At 40.1% G+C, this 19063-nt stretch overlaps 1 protein-coding gene across 4 annotated transcripts in view; it reads left to right on the forward strand.

Annotated features, from left to right (window-relative positions):
- CMSS1 (cms1 ribosomal small subunit homolog) overlaps positions 1 to 19063 on the forward strand; it is a 430734-nt gene that overhangs the window by 200431 nt on the left and 211240 nt on the right. The window contains exon 1 of one of the 4 annotated variants that reach the window (XM_014585948.2): positions 175 to 228. The exons of the other annotated variants lie outside the window; for them this stretch is intronic. The gene's annotated coding sequence lies outside the window, so the exon portion shown is untranslated. Of the gene's footprint in view, positions 1 to 174; positions 229 to 19063 lie in introns of those variants that run through there. 4 annotated transcript variants of the gene reach the window in all.

The following is a 19063-nucleotide window of genomic DNA, read 5'->3' on the forward strand; positions in this document are numbered from 1 at the left end:
TCAAGACGTTGGCTGACCCCTGCCCTGTCATTACTCAATCAGGACAAACCAACCACGCCCAACGGATGAGAACACGCTGATAGCCCTCAGAGTTACATCTCTAGGACTGAGCACATCTGATTGCCTTTCGTAGAAAGAAAGTTGTCCGGGACGTTGATAAGTGACAGGATGGGGAGAGAGTGGGGAGACATGTTTCGTCTAGTCAGAGCCTGTGATCCTGTCTGGCAGGTAACGTCTTCTCCCCTTCTATTCTGTCCCCTCCCAAAGAGGAACAGTGCTCGTTACAGATGTGGCCAAGGTTTTCAGAATACCTGGAGGATGGATCCTTTGAATTCAAACCAGTCTGCCCTGTCTGTGCTGCCAAGCTTCATAAATCATTTGGCCAAACAATTAAAGGGCTGGGCACCTTGTTGAGTGCTGCTCCAGGTGCACTGGGTGACTCCCCTGCTCCCGGCTGCTCAGCAAGTAAGGTAGGGGCCCCACACCATGCAGCTGTGAGAGAGGCACTGTAAGGCCTTTGGTTTTCATTTCCACCGGGCTTGTCTGCTTCTCCCAGTCCCCTTAAAGATCTCATCACGAATCCTCCCTCCATAGGTGTCTGAATTGGCCAGGTCTGGAAAGGTGCGATGCCGCTAATAGAGGCTCACGGAGGCTGACACACTCCTCTTTGTTCTGTATCGGCCTCTCTCTAATGAGTTCTTTCTTGTGTGGCACTGTGTGTACCAACAATACTCACAGAACTGCTGTCTTGTGAGTAAATCATGCACAGACTGGCCCTGAATTTAGAATTTAGAGTTAGTTTTAGAGCATTCCCTTTAGATTTTGAATTACTAAGAATATATATATATACACATATATATACATACATATACATATATGTATATACACACAAGTATATACACATATACATATATACACATACACATGTATATGCACGCACATGTATATACATATGTATACATACGTGTGTGTGTTGTGTGCAGAGAGAGAGCAGCCCCTGTAAATCCTTGTTGTTCAGCATTGCCCTACAGAAAATAGGTGTTACTACGTTATATCCCCTTGTGAGGATTTGCTCTTAAGCTTCTGAGATTTAGTCTCTATATTCAATTGAACACAATAGACTATCTCAGGGCCAGCAGATGGCATAATGGCTGTGTCGCTGGACTCCCACGTAGCTGACGCTTTTGGTCCCGGACCTGGTGGCTTAAACTCATGCTAGGTGCATGTGCGTGGGTGCCCAAGATCCTGAGAGGAGAATGGAGGAGAAGGGATTGCGGCATGGCTATCCCCCCACGGGGGTGATTTTCCTCTTTCTTTCTCTCTCTGTCTTTCTGGCGACCACACACACTCTATAGCAAAAAATTCTCAAAAAAAAAAAAAAAAGAAAAGAAAAATACAATAGAATATCTCTACAATCTTTTCTTATTATTTATTTCATTTTAATTTATTATTGTTATTTTTTATTTAATTAGAGAGAAAGAGAGGAAAAGAGGGATCAGAAGCTGCCATTTCCAGGACTTAAATAGTGGTCAGCCATGTGGGAGTCTAATGCCTCAACCACCCAGGCTACCTGCTGGCCCCAAAAATCATCCGCTATTGAGAGAGACCGAGAGAGAGAGAGATGGACTCGATGCTGCAGTCCTCCAGCCAGCAGCAGTTTTTGCCATAGGGCATGCGCCACCACATTCCCTCTACAGCCGTTAGAGTAAACATTTATATGTTCTGGAACCACCGGAAATGGGTCAGTTCCTACTTGCCTCTTTTTCCCTGCTTTCACAAGAATTGAGTACCCTATAACTCTCCAGCTAATCCAGAGTAAGATGGAAGTAGCCTAAAATTTAAGTGACCTCGAAAACTGGAAAGAAAGCAAGCTGATTTTGTGCCTGGCTTGGTCAACTGAATACATATCTGAAAGGTATGAATGTAATTGACTTGAATTTTTAATGATAAAATTGCAGTGCTGGAAAGGACCTTAAAGATATCCATTGTATACAGATTTGCAAATGGGGTCTATGGATCTGGAGTCACTTTTCCGAAGTGAAGCTTATTCCTTTTGACCTCAGATCAGGATGTCTTAATCTACAGTTATACTTCCCACTTCCACCCATAAGACTTCCCCTCTAAAATCAAACAAAAGGAAATACCACAAACTTCAGCATGGGCTCATGTTGCTTTCTCTGATGAGTATGTGTGTGTTCTGGGGCTCTCTCTGCTGTCTGCAAATCAGACATTCTTGCTGGGTTACATCAGAGTCCAGGCGACATGATTGATGAAGAAGGGGCAAAGGAGGGATGACGTAATGGCTCGTGCAGCGTCTACCTGAGAATTATCTCTAGCTGTGTACTGCTCGGTGTCTGTGTGACTCACGTACTGAGGTGCTGCCATCCTGTTATTCAGCTCTGTAGCCTCACACTTACCTCACCCCATGTTTCTCTCCTCTTCTCGCCAGATTTGATTTGAAGCACTTTTGTTTTTAAGCCTGTGTTTATGAAGCCATATGTGAACTTTGTAGAATGACCATGTAGAGAAAATGAAAAACTTTAGAACAGGAAAATTAAATATTGACTCGGTTAAATCAGCTTAATGCCTGTCTCAACTTAGTTCAGTTTGTAGTTACGTAACACCTACTGTGCACCCTGAACCATCAGTGTTTTCTTCCCATGCATGCCTATTTTGTCTTTCAGCTTCAACTCAAAAGATTCCTATCGAACTGATCTGTAGCAAGTGCCTACCATGTGCCAGTTATATAGCAGATGCTTTCACATGCACTTTTTTTCTTTAAAAGTCAAAGTAATCCTGTTCAGCAGTGCTTATCTGTACCCATTTGAAGGGCGAGGGTCCTGATCCAACTCTTTTAGTATTTATTTGTCAGAATTGGGGCCAGTAGCCTGGTCTCTTGACACCAACTACAGTGTTTTTACAGTATATCACCAATGTCATTGATTTATGTACTCCAGGAGTTTTTGCAAGAAAAATGTCCTGTTCTCTTAAGTTGAGCTTGCATTCAATCTAGCGTCTGCCTCTGTTCTTTGTTTATCCTTGGAATGCATAAAGTGAAGAGAATAGGCATACATGTATTTGTTGAATGATAACCACTCAAATTCTGCAGTGTAGTTGTAGCATACAAACACTAAATGTGTATGAATGCAACTACACCTGCTCAGCAAATGAATATAAAAAGAATGGGAATGAAAATTTGCCTTGTGCAGTAAGACTTCTCAGGTTAGAGTCAAAGAGTCTGTGCCTGGGAGTGAACCAGAAAGAGGAGATGAAAACTGGTTTTTCTCAGTCAACGTCTGTTCCTATGTGCCTCTCTTGGGGTAAACATCTTACTTTGCTATATGTGGTGTTTTGTACATGTGCCTCCTAATCGTGCCAACTAGTCCATCTTGTATTCAACCAAAGACATAGTAACCTATGTCAAAGATGGAAGGGCAAATCTGCCTGGGTTGGGCCTACTAAGAGACATGTATTGGCTTCCTATGTGACACCTTTCTAGGGAATTGCCAAGTGATTTTGACACAAATCAAGGAGTTTCTCCTTACATTTTCTCTACAACATCTTAAACCTCAAGCGAAATGCAGTTCTTGTAGGATGATTTGGGTTGCATATAATTAAGCAAGGAATTTTTGCTCACTGTTAATTGAAACTGTTGGGTTTAAGAACACTCTTATGTTGGAAGCTGAATATAGCTTTCATTTTCTGTGTATTGAGCAGCTTGAAAGGATTAATAGTTAACAGATCAAATATTTATTGTATCCATAAGAGAACTGTGTTAGCGCTGAAACCAAGGGAGGAGGATCAAATAAAGGAAAAGTGTGATGGGGTCACCCATCAAAATGGTAAAGAAAAAGAATGAAGAAAACCCCATTAGATTTATTGATGGTCTTGGAAAGAATCGTCATGATCCAATCATATCAGTAGATACAAGATGCCAAGGATTAAGTATCAGAACAGAGTAGACAGCAGGATCTTAAGAAACCAAAAGTGCGGCTGTAGGAATAGAGGGCACAGGAGGTAGGCTTTAAGGTTTGAGTTCCAGGACTGGGGTGACAATACTCTAAAGGTAGGATTGGGGGGTTTAAAAGCAGAAGCACATTAGTGTCAACAAGAAGAATTCTGGCTTCTGAGCATGTCTGAGATGCTTGGTGTTTGAGATTTCTTCTGTGGTAGACGTATGAAAGAGATATGGCTTCATGGGAGAATTATTGGTGTCTATTGGCAAGCAGAATCTGATAGTCTTACAGCAATCGAATATTAGATTTCTCTTTTGAATTTTTCTATGTAGTTCAGTTCTAATATGCTGACAATTGGGACATCGAGGGTGGCTCTGAATGGCTGCCGTTATGTTGGGGAACGAGGGCCAGAAGCAACATACAGAATATAACTAGAAAAGCAAGGAAGTTTCAACTCTCATGAATAGAAAAACTAACTCATTCATAATATTAAACCTTGTCTTATTCAAGGAAGTAGAGTTACTACCAGGGCACCTCCCTTTCTTTCCTGTATTTGTATAGCTAATAGCACCTTGCATTGTTAAACGTGAAATCGTGTTGCTGATAAATTTCTTTTTCTCTGATAGCTCACTTTGTATTTTTGGCTCATAGTCAGTGGGAACTGTAGGAGAGTGCTTGACCACTGTCACTGGGAAGGCCTGTCTGGGAGAAGATAGCCTCCTCTAGTAGAAGGCTATGAAACTCACTTTAGGACAGGGTCTCAGAGTGGATCTCCCCCCACTAAATATGTATAAGAAGCCCCTGGAGTGCTTATTAAAAGTGTAGATTCCAAGGGCCTACCCTAGACCTACTAAATATGAATTCATGATTGGGTGTGGCTCAAGAATGTCCATCTTAATAACATCCCTGAGAATTCTTTATTTATTTTTGAGGTTTTGCCATAGGTGTGTGTGCTCACCTGAGGAAGAAAAAGAGAGAGAGAGACTGAGAGGGAAACTGAGAAATCACTCCCCCCCCCCCCCCGGGGTGGGGCCAACGCAACTCCTCTCTCTGATTTTGTGCCTGGCTTGGTCAACTGAATACATATCTGAAAGGTATGAATGTAATTGACTTGAATTTTTAATGATAAAATTGCAGTGCTGGAAAGGACCTTAAAGATATCCATTGTATACAGATTTGCAAATGGGGTCTATGGATCTGGAGTCACTTTTCCGAAGTGAAGCTTATTCCTTTTGACCTCAGATCAGGATGTCTTAATCTACAGTTATACTTCCCACTTCCACCCATAAGACTTCCCCTCTAAAATCAAACAAAAGGAAATACCACAAACTTCAGCATGGGCTCATGTTGCTTTCTCTGATGAGTATGTGTGTGTTCTGGGGCTCTCTCTGCTGTCTGCAAATCAGACATTCTTGCTGGGTTACATCAGAGTCCAGGCGACATGATTGATGAAGAAGGGGCAAAGGAGGGATGACGTAATGGCTCGTGCAGCGTCTACCTGAGAATTATCTCTAGCTGTGTACTGCTCGGTGTCTGTGTGACTCACGTACTGAGGTGCTGCCATCCTGTTATTCAGCTCTGTAGCCTCACACTTACCTCACCCCATGTTTCTCTCCTCTTCTCGCCAGATTTGATTTGAAGCACTTTTGTTTTTAAGCCTGTGTTTATGAAGCCATATGTGAACTTTGTAGAATGACCATGTAGAGAAAATGAAAAACTTTAGAACAGGAAAATTAAATATTGACTCGGTTAAATCAGCTTAATGCCTGTCTCAACTTAGTTCAGTTTGTAGTTACGTAACACCTACTGTGCACCCTGAACCATCAGTGTTTTCTTCCCATGCATGCCTATTTTGTCTTTCAGCTTCAACTCAAAAGATTCCTATCGAACTGATCTGTAGCAAGTGCCTACCATGTGCCAGTTATATAGCAGATGCTTTCACATGCACTTTTTTTCTTTAAAAGTCAAAGTAATCCTGTTCAGCAGTGCTTATCTGTACCCATTTGAAGGGCGAGGGTCCTGATCCAACTCTTTTAGTATTTATTTGTCAGAATTGGGGCCAGTAGCCTGGTCTCTTGACACCAACTACAGTGTTTTTACAGTATATCACCAATGTCATTGATTTATGTACTCCAGGAGTTTTTGCAAGAAAAATGTCCTGTTCTCTTAAGTTGAGCTTGCATTCAATCTAGCGTCTGCCTCTGTTCTTTGTTTATCCTTGGAATGCATAAAGTGAAGAGAATAGGCATACATGTATTTGTTGAATGATAACCACTCAAATTCTGCAGTGTAGTTGTAGCATACAAACACTAAATGTGTATGAATGCAACTACACCTGCTCAGCAAATGAATATAAAAAGAATGGGAATGAAAATTTGCCTTGTGCAGTAAGACTTCTCAGGTTAGAGTCAAAGAGTCTGTGCCTGGGAGTGAACCAGAAAGAGGAGATGAAAACTGGTTTTTCTCAGTCAACGTCTGTTCCTATGTGCCTCTCTTGGGGTAAACATCTTACTTTGCTATATGTGGTGTTTTGTACATGTGCCTCCTAATCGTGCCAACTAGTCCATCTTGTATTCAACCAAAGACATAGTAACCTATGTCAAAGATGGAAGGGCAAATCTGCCTGGGTTGGGCCTACTAAGAGACATGTATTGGCTTCCTATGTGACACCTTTCTAGGGAATTGCCAAGTGATTTTGACACAAATCAAGGAGTTTCTCCTTACATTTTCTCTACAACATCTTAAACCTCAAGCGAAATGCAGTTCTTGTAGGATGATTTGGGTTGCATATAATTAAGCAAGGAATTTTTGCTCACTGTTAATTGAAACTGTTGGGTTTAAGAACACTCTTATGTTGGAAGCTGAATATAGCTTTCATTTTCTGTGTATTGAGCAGCTTGAAAGGATTAATAGTTAACAGATCAAATATTTATTGTATCCATAAGAGAACTGTGTTAGCGCTGAAACCAAGGGAGGAGGATCAAATAAAGGAAAAGTGTGATGGGGTCACCCATCAAAATGGTAAAGAAAAAGAATGAAGAAAACCCCATTAGATTTATTGATGGTCTTGGAAAGAATCGTCATGATCCAATCATATCAGTAGATACAAGATGCCAAGGATTAAGTATCAGAACAGAGTAGACAGCAGGATCTTAAGAAACCAAAAGTGCGGCTGTAGGAATAGAGGGCACAGGAGGTAGGCTTTAAGGTTTGAGTTCCAGGACTGGGGTGACAATACTCTAAAGGTAGGATTGGGGGGTTTAAAAGCAGAAGCACATTAGTGTCAACAAGAAGAATTCTGGCTTCTGAGCATGTCTGAGATGCTTGGTGTTTGAGATTTCTTCTGTGGTAGACGTATGAAAGAGATATGGCTTCATGGGAGAATTATTGGTGTCTATTGGCAAGCAGAATCTGATAGTCTTACAGCAATCGAATATTAGATTTCTCTTTTGAATTTTTCTATGTAGTTCAGTTCTAATATGCTGACAATTGGGACATCGAGGGTGGCTCTGAATGGCTGCCGTTATGTTGGGGAACGAGGGCCAGAAGCAACATACAGAATATAACTAGAAAAGCAAGGAAGTTTCAACTCTCATGAATAGAAAAACTAACTCATTCATAATATTAAACCTTGTCTTATTCAAGGAAGTAGAGTTACTACCAGGGCACCTCCCTTTCTTTCCTGTATTTGTATAGCTAATAGCACCTTGCATTGTTAAACGTGAAATCGTGTTGCTGATAAATTTCTTTTTCTCTGATAGCTCACTTTGTATTTTTGGCTCATAGTCAGTGGGAACTGTAGGAGAGTGCTTGACCACTGTCACTGGGAAGGCCTGTCTGGGAGAAGATAGCCTCCTCTAGTAGAAGGCTATGAAACTCACTTTAGGACAGGGTCTCAGAGTGGATCTCCCCCCACTAAATATGTATAAGAAGCCCCTGGAGTGCTTATTAAAAGTGTAGATTCCAAGGGCCTACCCTAGACCTACTAAATATGAATTCATGATTGGGTGTGGCTCAAGAATGTCCATCTTAATAACATCCCTGAGAATTCTTTATTTATTTTTGAGGTTTTGCCATAGGTGTGTGTGCTCACCTGAGGAAGAAAAAGAGAGAGAGAGACTGAGAGGGAAACTGAGAAATCACTCCCCCCCCCCCCACGGGCCCCCCAGTGGGTATGGTCACATTGCAATTCCTTCTCCTCCAGTCTCCTGGAATTTTGAGTATGTGCGCATCTGAGGGTTCTTTTCATAAGAAGCCCAAATTTGAAGAAGCACGGGTTTAAGAAATGTGAGTGTGGTGTAATAAACTAAATTCAAGAATAAGCTTTTAACAAGCCGATTTCTCATCATTTTAAAGTTAAATTTTATTATTCAAAATGTGGGGGAGGGAACCAGCAGTTAGCGTAATGGCTATGTCGCTGGACTCCCACGTAGTCGACCACGGTTCGCGTCCCGGACCCGGTGGCTTAAAACTCACGCCGGGCGCGTGTGCGTGCGTGCCCAAGATCCCGAGAGGAGAATGGAGGAGAAGGGATTGGGGCGTGACCATCCCCCTGGGGGGTGATTTCTCGCTTTCTGTCTCTATGTCTCTCTCTGTCTGTCTGGCGAGCGCACGCGCCCTACAGTGAAAATCTCTCCAAAAAAAAAAAAAAAAAAAGTGGGGGAAATAACTTGATTTCATTAAAATTGATAAAGCTCTTTGAAATTCTTAGAAAATTTTAAAAACAAGATGCATGCAAAACGTGAGCAATAGTAATAAGCACACTTGGGTATGAGAAAAAGGAGATGTTGGGAATTTAGAAAGTTAGTATACTGTGTGTGATTCCTATCATTTCCCAGGAAGGGGGAGGATTGGAAGGAGGGAAGAACTCAGATTTCCTTTGCTTTAAAGATTCTAATGCTTTGTTCTATCAGCCTCCAAAGTGCAGCTGTTTTCTACCCCCAGCCTTTTTTGCCACCAGCTAGCTATGTCCCGTTCTTCCCCACTCCCACTACTGTTTTTTTTTTAGCCCATTTAAATTAGGACCAGAATGGAAAATGATAGAAAAAGAGAATGCAATTTGATAGGAAATAGAATTGAAGTCTTATTTTAAAATGAAAAACATAATGAAAGAAAGAGAGAGCAAGGTTCTAAAAGCCCTAAAGCATTAGATCCAATTCCTTAGTCATAGATCTCTGGATAAAATTGGTTGTAATTATAAAGCTGCGTGGGATGTAGGTGTGCAGGGGATCTCTGGAGGCTGAGCAGTAAGCACAGTGGCTCCCCTTCTACTGCCTCTATTAAGACAACCTCAAACTAACCCAGTTTTCTCCAGCCCTCATTCCATCTCTCGCTCTTACTTTATTTGTTTTTGTTGCCTTGGAATTCTTTCCTTTGTGTAAGTCATTTCCATAAATAGCCTCTGAATTTCTTCATGACTAGAATAATGAGGTACTTCTTTTGAACACCTCTGCCCTCACCCCTTTTTCCCTCCTGGCCCATAATGATCATAACTGCTGCCTACACATGGGTAAATTTCAGTCCTGCCTTTCACCCTTTTTCCTTGCTGATCATCTTGAATCTTCTGTTCCAAAGGCTCCTTTTTAAAACACTGTATTTCTTCTACATAGTCATGAAGGTCATCATTCAAATCCCAGGAATTTTAACTTTACCCTTTTCATTTTGTGTTATTAAATCTCAGCCTCGGAATGATGAGAATCCAGCTTGTTTATCTTACATCTTTCTTCCCGTAAGAGAATTCCAACTTTGGTTGCACTGGGCCCTTAGCACAGTGACTCCTAGAATTTGCTACTTAAGTTAAGAAGTTACAGTTAAGAGCCAATGTTCCTGACTCTGTTTTGAATCAGATAATCAAATTAATGACTACAGCCAGCCAGCCAAAGTAAACAAACATGCTAGATGGGTCAAACCATGCATTGTCTTGAGCTATTTGATTACTAAACCACAGCAAGCATTTTAAATTGATCTCTAATGTGAATTGTGAAGGATAAATAATAACTTGTTTTAAAGTATTTTTGTTTGGACTAGTTTTATGTGCCATTTGTCCAAAGCCTGAATATATCCATCTTCATGATTCTTCCAGTATCTACTGGCATTCTTGTTGCCTTTGCTGAAGGCACATGAAAACATGTGGCCTGTAATTTTCTCTGATTTGCTGTGTTTCTTATTTCCTTGGGTTTCAATACCCTATAGGCAGATGTTTGAAATGAGAAATCACCTATCGTTTTCTCCCCTTAAGGCCCTTATTGTCTTGTTTTTCCTTGATGATGATGAGAGTCAATCATATGAGTCTTCATATTTACCTTTTATCTTTTTATTCTTTGAGAGAAAGAATCTCATTGCCAAAATTTCATTTGACTAGAAGACCATGCAGAACAGAGCCTTAGTGACGTGTCCCCAAAACGGATTTTTGTCGTGGTTCACTGGTCCATTTGCGTGAAAGAGCAGATTCTAGAAACCCATGCTTATACATGTCCCATCACAAAGTATTATAAAATTTAATGAGAGAAGCCAGGTTACAAAAGATAAAAAAAAGTCTAGTCAGGAAAAACACAAAAAGAGATCCATTATGCAGTGAAGAAGAGAGGAGCAAAACTCCACTCTCCGTTGGGTGACTAAGACAGAGAGGCCCAAAATTGGCCCAGAAGATAATATAGATTTTGTTCTAATTGCAATTCAAAGCCAAACTCCAAAGTACTTTAAATCAAGAAAGTCTTCACTGATGGAAGGAGAACATTGTGTAAACCAAATGGGCTTTGTTGCTTTGACTGTGGCTACTGTGAACTGGCTTACAAGACTAAGGGGTCGCACTGGAAAATAGATACTAATGGTCTGGTGGTCGCAGGGAGTTGGCAAGAGCTGGCCACTGAAGGAGTGGAAGCAGCTATTATGGTGTCTGTTGGTGAGCAGATTCTTGTAATTTCCCACTTACTGGTTATTTCATAGCATATGGTTAGATTCTAAGTTTCCTGCAATTCGGAAAACTAACATTTCCCTGGGGGCTTGGGGTCGGAGTTGGTTTCCCTAGCACAACTTGCCTGGGGTGTATTATACAATATATACAGGGTGTTGCCCTCTTCTACTAAGTTGGCCTAACATTTTCCACCTTTCTGATGTTTGTACTAATGTTATTGCAACAAATTGCTGCTGCTCTTAGAGATAATCTCTTTCCTCACAAACGGGTTTAAGGCTCTCCGTAAGGCTACTAGAGTGGTGGGAGGAAAGAGCCTTTCCATAGCATTAAGGTCATTCCGATAAAGGTAACTACTCCACCTTTCTTTCCCAATTAGGTTCCCTGCCAGCAATAGCATAGACTTGAGCCAGTGCCAGATGTTTAAATACCATAAGGACTTACTTGATAAAGATTGTGCATGTCAAAGAGAAAAGTAGCCAAAGGTTCCCAAACTAAAATTGTCCAAGATTTTCCAAGATTTTCATATGAGATGCAGCCAGGGCACCCTTCATCTAAGTGTTACCATGTGTCTTCTGTAGTCATTGTTATCCTGCAATTCTCATTCTCCAGTGCTTCTAGGGACAAGAGGTTACAGAAGTGCTGATCATGTCAGCATGGAAATATACTCAGGCTGCAGAGAATTTGGTCTTTGACAAAAAGAAGGACAATGGCAAAGATAGAGAACAACTATTGAATTAGTACTATGATCTTTCCAAATAATTACTAAGCAATTATTGGTCTGTCAGTCAGCAGCATTCAATGTGGTCTTTCATTGTCTTATTAATGTTTTGCATGTGTTTGCTAGACTTGCTTCTCATACTCATTAACTGCAGACTCAGAGGATTATTGGATTGCTCTATCCCTTGCATTTTGTGGGCAGAACTGACATAGTGTCAACAGTTGGTATCTTACCAGTTGAAGCAAAGAGATTTCATAGATCCCTGGGCGTGAGAGGGATTAATTAATTATTACAAAGTGGGTTTAAAGCTTTCTGATTTTCAGAAACGTGGATCTCATAAATAGAGCAAAGAGATTTTTTGTTTTCTCTATTTGGCAATAATTTTCAGATTCCTATGTAATGATTGCTTTAACTTCAGCCTCCACCAAACCTTTACTGCAGTAGCTGGTGAACAATAAAATTGACTGTTTTGCATTACAATTCTAAGGAAAAACAAACAAAAAAAATCTATGGTCTTTAAATGTTAGACTATCCCTAATGAGAATTCAGATAAAGTGTAGGTAACTGAATTTAAAGAGTCCTGTTTCATTTGATCACTCAAAGCTTTGGCACTTGCTTGAAGAAATTAATGGATTTTAACTAAACCTACAATTTTACCAAACAGGTAAATTCTCCTTCAGTACAGTTTATTTTCCTGAAACAAAATGACAGCTACTATAAATGTCCATTAATTTCACTGAGGAGTTAGAACTTGCTGTAGTAGTAATAATAATGATAGCATTAAAAGCAGGAACAAGATCGTCTGCCCGTTAGCAACCTGAGCAGTCCAAGACATTAATGGACCATGAAAATTGGAGGTCGGGTGACTGTGGGTCAGAGCTAGCACACATAGGCAAGTACAGTGCAGGGGAAACTTTCATCACCTCCACATACTGAGCCTTTTCTCTTGATAGAGCAAGCTCTTAATTTCCCCAGGTTGTTAATCTGGCACCTTTCATGAACGTCAGTGTTCACTTTGGAAAATAAAAAGCAAACAGCCAAATCATGTAAGTGTGAAGGGGAAAGAAAATCAACAGAGGAAATTACAGTAGCACTTGATACACTGGCACCCTTTTCTTGAGTCATGGGAGGCAAAGATATAAGAAAGTTTGCGGTTTTGACAGTCTTTAAGACAGTAGCTGGAGGTCTTGGGAGAGCAGGTGCCACACACATCCTGCTTCAGTTTAGCTGTGGCCTTTATATACATATGTGAATCCATTTTCACAACTGACCCTTCAAAATATGTATGAGAGCCAAGTGACTTGAAAGTAAATACCACTTTCTTTCACTGTTGTTTTTGGTTCATGGTAAACATGTCCTTTCTAACATTAGTTACTGTTTCAGAAAGAGTAGGTGTTTTCCTATCTGATACAGGGTCTGCTTTAGATTATCCATCAGTTGCTAAGCTATGTCCCATATGTTTTAAAATCTAGTATACAAAGAGTTGAATATGATAAATTTTCACTTTTTTATGTTTCTCTTATTTTTTAGGTAAGTCATCTGATTGGTGTGATACTTCATTTGATGGAATTTTCCATTCGGTAAAGTATTACTATTTTTACCAAATGATGTAAACTGTCCTGTTTGTGATTTTTCAATCTGTATTTTCCCACAAAATTGACCTTAGTAATGTACTCTATCTGGAGGGAAAATAAAGGGGGAAAGCCAAGGGAAAAGTCACATAACTGAATTTATTGGGTTGTTGAGAAAGTCCTGACGTATTTTTCTATGTTTTCCTATGCAAAAATGTGTCATGACATTCCCAAAGACCCATAGAAATGATTAAGCGTACTTTAAAGAATCCAACCACGTTTAGATCAGTGACTTCCAGTTGTAGTTGGTGAAAATCTGGCATTCCTTAAAATATTGCTACACATGTTGGGTAAAGCATTCAGTGTCATCTGAGGAGCTTTCTTATAAACTTTAGTCTAAATCTTTAAACATTTGTTCATTTTAATATACAGTTTTTTAATAGAAAAAAATATAAAAATATACAATTTCAACTACCTAGGAAAGAAGCTTACCCAAAAGGTGCTTTGAAAAGCTAGGAGGAAGCTTACCTGCAAGAAAGCTAATATCGTAAGGAATTTAGGCAGATCTGCAGAACTGAAGTCAGAAAGGTCAGGATGGCAGGACCAGCAGATGGCATAATGGTTACATCACTGGATGGCGGGACCAGGTAATAGCATAATGGTTACATTGCTGGACTCCCACGTAGCTGACTGTGATTTGAGTCCCAGACCTGGCGGCTTAAAACTCATGCTGGGCACTTGTGTGTGCTTTCCCAAAGTCCTGAGAGGAGAATGGAGGAGAAAGAATTGTGGTGTGGCCATCCCCCCTAGGGAGTGATTTCTCGCTTTCTGTCTCTCAGTCTCTCTCTGTCTCTCTGGCAAGCGCACACACCCTACAGCAAAAATATCTCTCAAAAAGAAAGAAAAGAAAAGAAAGGTCAAAATGGCAAAAAGCTGGCAACTTGAGTGTACATGCAGAGCCCACGGGGTTGTTAAGATCAGAGGTATCAACAGTGTGAGCCCAAATGTCCAAAAGGTGTTGTAGCTTCTTCCTCTTTGTCCTCTTTTCAGTGACTTCTGTTAGGCTAATTTCATGTGTATCTAGTTTTCCTAGCACCATTTATTGAAGATACTGTCCTTGCCCATTGTGTGTTCTTGGCACGTTTGTTGAAGAGCAATTGACCGTAAATATGTTCATTAATTTCTGGGCCCTTTATTTTGTTCCCTTGGTCTATATGTCTGTTTTTATGCTATTATCATTGCTGGTTTTCATTTTTTTATAGCTTTAAAGTTCATTTAAAAAACAAGTAGTGTGATGCTTCCAACTTTGTTCTTTTGTTCAAAATTATCTTGCTATTTGGAGTCTTTTGCAGTTCCATATGAATTTTAAGATTTTTTTTCTATTTCTATATAAAATGTCATTGAAAATTTTGTACCTATTGCATCAAATCTGCAAATTACTTTGGGTAGTAGAGTTTAACAATATTAATCCTTCTAGTTCATGAGCATAGGATATTGTTTTCTTTGTGCAGCAATATTTTTTAAACATTCTCAGTCTTAAGTACATCTCTTCCAGAATAATGACAATCCTTGAAAATGAGTACTAAGATAATTGAAGTAAAGTCTGATAGCCATGACTGAGATTACCGAAAGACACTTGCCCTTAAGTTCTCTGTGACTCATTGACTTTATCTTTTGGCTTTTATTTGTTGGAAAATCCCACAAAGTTACAAATTGTGTCTGCTGCTACTCGTTTTTATACCTGTAATGTTTGTCACTGAGCTTGGTCCACAGAAGCCACTTATTGACTATCTGATAAATGTGGGGAGGTACTCTTGGACACAAATTAATCTTGACCACATGTGATGGTTGTACGGAATAATGAGGTGATATATATGTGTGAAGGACACAAGAACAAGTGTTCAAAATGGTTTTTTAGAAACTGATATATGCTAATCAAATTCACAGGAAAACAGACTGCTTTCAAACCAGATTAGTAGGTGCCATAATCATTTGCTACAAATGGCATCTTCAACCTGATTTGAGAGCTACAGGTGTTTATATCCATTCATCCTTCCCTACTGTTGCACCTACACAGGATAGACAGTTTTAAATGTACAAATCATTGGATTATATATATGATAAGAGAATAAGGGACCAGTTTAAAATGGACTGCTAGTCTTCCTTCATGCCACGGTTTCCATCTGAAGTGTCCACCATACCACCCTTGGGTAATTCTTGATAAACAGGGGTTTTAACCGAGTCTGCTTTCTATTAATCTGTGAAAGCCCCATTGCTTCAGGCCAGTTGTGTCTTATTTCTTGAACATATTTTCCTCCAAATATATTGCAGTGATCACCTTAATTAGAACTGGACGTACAGCATATACTCAGCTTCTAATGCATTAAGAACCTTGTAACGTTTCCCTGGTTTTGCTCCCTGTTTAATCTAGATGTTCAATTTGCATTTGTGTCTTATGTTATGGACACCAGTGCTGTGGGTGACTTGGAGTCACCAGTATGAAGACTTACATTACACTTTTGCAAATACTGGCCATTTCTGTAAATATGTATTAAATGCCTAGTATGGGGGCATCCCAAGTCATAATTCAATAATGAATAATGTGATTCATGATGATGTATGAGCTATAAAACAGAAATCAAAGGTTTTCTGTACTTTACAACTGAATCTCCAAAACAAAAAGGTTAAGAGTAAGTGATACAGCCTTCAAAAAAACTACCATGATGTCCATCCGTGTTTCCCAAAAATATGATCTCTAGAACACCAGTTCTGTAGGATATGCTATGAGAAGTCAAGCACACTTAGGAAAAATAGCAATCAACGCCATGGAAGAATCACAGTGCAGATGAGTCTGGTAAGAGTTCTAAAAAGTCTTACACAAAGAAGTAAGTTTAGCTTTGCTAAACTAATTAAATTGGGAATAGCATACCTTAAAGAGAACTAAAAACAGAAATGATACCTTTCATGAGGTTTTAATTCACTCATCTATTTTTTTTATTCTATTTCCATTTCTTCTTTCTAGAGTCAATGAATCATTCTGAAATTAAGATTTTTTGGGAACCAGCAGTTAGTGAAATGGCTATTTTGCTGAACTCTCATGTAGTTGACCTCATTTCAAGTCCCAGCTCTGGTGGCTTAAACTCACGCTGGGCGCGTGTGCGTGCCTGCCCAAGATCCTGAGGCGATCCTGAGGCGTGAGTAGAGGAGAAGGGATTGTGGCGAGGCTATCCCCCCTGGGGGGTGATTTCTCACTTTCTGTCTCTCTGTCTTTCTGGCGAGCACACGTGCTCTATAGCAACCCCCCCCCCAAAAAAAGAGATTTCTTTCTCCAGCCTCCATTAATATGTGTAGGAAGAACTAGGAGCAGCAGGAAGAAAGGAAAGGGGTGTGTGTGTGTGTGTGTGTGTGTGTGTGTGTGTGTATGTTATTATCAACTGTCTCAGTTCTTTGCCTATATAGAACATTGTATCCCGTACTTTGAAACTTTATGCTAATATAAGAATATTAATATTTAAAGCAAATAGATCAAATTATATCATTATAAATACACGACATTTTAAAGTCTTTTTTGGAAAATGTTTTTTCTCTTTTTCTCTTTTCTTTTCAATTGTCAGTGCATGTGCTAGCCAGAGAGAGAGAGAAAGCTCTCCTCTATTGGACATAATCATGCCACAATCCTTTTTCCTCCATTTCTTCATTCTGTCATGATTTGGGGTGTACATCTACACACACCTAGCGTGTTTTTCAGACTGGGACTTAAATCTCAACCATGTGGGATATGGTTCTCAATGCATATCGTTAGCCACAGCACTATGGTGCTGGCCTTGGAAGAACACTTTTTTTTTTAACTTTAAATTTTATGTTCAAGTTGATATTATTCTTATCTTCACCATAAGATATTTTAAAAGTTTACAGGCTGCACTCAGAAAAACAAGTTATGAAAGTATTTGTACTGCAGGAAAACCTTCACTCTTTAGAATCTTTGAATGGTGATTTTGAATAGTAAAATTTTGTCAATACCGGGAATACCCCTGCCAACACCACATGAGCTCCAAAACTTGTAAAATGTGTGTTATTTTAACTGGCTTATATAAAATTTTTTCAGGCAGTCCTGTGGCATGGTGGTTAAGACAGCTAGATCCTACATGGCCAACTGTAATTTGAGTCCCAGACCTCATGACTAGAGAAACACACCTAGTGTATGTGAGTGTGTGCCCAAAATCCCAAATGGAGGGAGAAGTGGAGGAGAAAGAATTGCAGCATTACCATTCCCGACAGGGGATTCTCTCTCCCCAACCTGGCAAATACAAAAACTTTTTTTACCATTCCCCACAGGGGATTCTCCCTCCCCAACCTGGCAAATACAAAAACTTTTTTTTTTCTAAAAATATTTCCTTTTCTTTGCCCTGAAAGGAATATATGCTGGCCATAACTTAAACTATTTCTGATGACCCCAGCTTGCCATTCAGTTCACGTCAGCTCAGTGGTCATGATGATCTCTCGGGTCCTTGTGGATACATAGGCCTGTTTACCGCTCAGTGAGACAGCCTCTGGATGCTGGCCATTGGGTCTACTCTGGATAGCCTTCCTGACGGCCTGGCCGCTGACTGGCAAGCTCTGGGAGGTGTCTTGCTGGACCTCCCTCCGAGGCGAATGATTCTGATTGTTGGCGAGCACACACTCTCCTGGCCAGTCACATGAGTGTGCATATATAAGGACACTAGAAAACTTTTTGACTTGTGAAGTCCACGAAAGTTGTAGGTTTTGGCTGCTTGTAAGTCTTTGTTTTTAAGCCTTTTGCACTTAGTTCTTGAATCTCTGAGTTGTTCTAATATTTTAGACATGGAAAATATTGCTGCAAGTTTTTAAAGCAGACCTTTTCTTTATTCCTTTCTTAATAGCACTTCTGGGGAAAAGTCCACATTTCATGACACTTGTCTTTGTTATTTAATGATGAAGTGTGAGCACTAGTGTCAAAATAATAAAATAATTCCAAGAATTCTATTCAGAATAGCTCCATCTAATTATAATTCACAGCTTCCTTATGAATTATTTTGAACGTTGGTTTAATTTTGGTGAAAATGGTAATGGAGACATTTAAATGGGTTTGTATTCATTCTTCAGAGCCATCAGTTTGTGACATATATGTATATAATTCTTCTTTCTTTCTTTTTTCCATGTCATAGGGCATGTGCATCTGTGCCAAGAAAACAGAGAAAGAGAAAGCACCCCTCTTACCCCATCGCATCCCCAGTGGGGCCTGGTCATACTGCAGTCCTTTTTCCTCTAGTTTTCCATCTGGTTAGGGTCCTGGGCACATGTGCGCACATCCGGCATTTTGCCACCCAGGCTGAGATTTGAACCCCAGTTAGAGATGTGGGATCCAATTCCTATTTTTTTTAAGAGATTTTTGCTACAGGGTACTTGCGCTCACTGGAGAGACAGAGAGACAGAAAGAGAAAAATCACACACACGCACACACACACACACACCCAGTGGGGATGGTCACATCACAATCCCTTGTCCTCCATTCTCCTCCTGGGATTCTGGGTACACATGCATACATGCACACATGCTTAACATGAACTTTAAGCTACCAGGTCCAGGACTCAAATCGTGATCGACTACATGGGAGTCCAACAAAGTAACCATTAAGCCATATGTTGATAATTCCTTTTTTTTTTTAAAGTTTTTGCCATAATCTGTGCACTTGCTAGAGAGAGACAGAGAGGGAATATGAAGAATCGCCCCCAGGGGAATGACTACACCACAATTCCTTCTCCTCTACTCTACCTTGGGATTTTTGGGCACACATGATTTTCAAGCTGCCAGGTCTGGGATTCAAACCATGTGGGATCCTGCCTCCTTAAGAAGCTAGCAATATATATATATATATACACACACA

Source organism: Tupaia chinensis, unplaced genomic scaffold (assembly GCF_000334495.1).
Source record: "Tupaia chinensis unplaced genomic scaffold, TupChi_1.0 Scaffold000100_1, whole genome shotgun sequence".
Taxonomy (NCBI): Eukaryota; Metazoa; Chordata; class Mammalia; order Scandentia; family Tupaiidae; genus Tupaia; species Tupaia belangeri.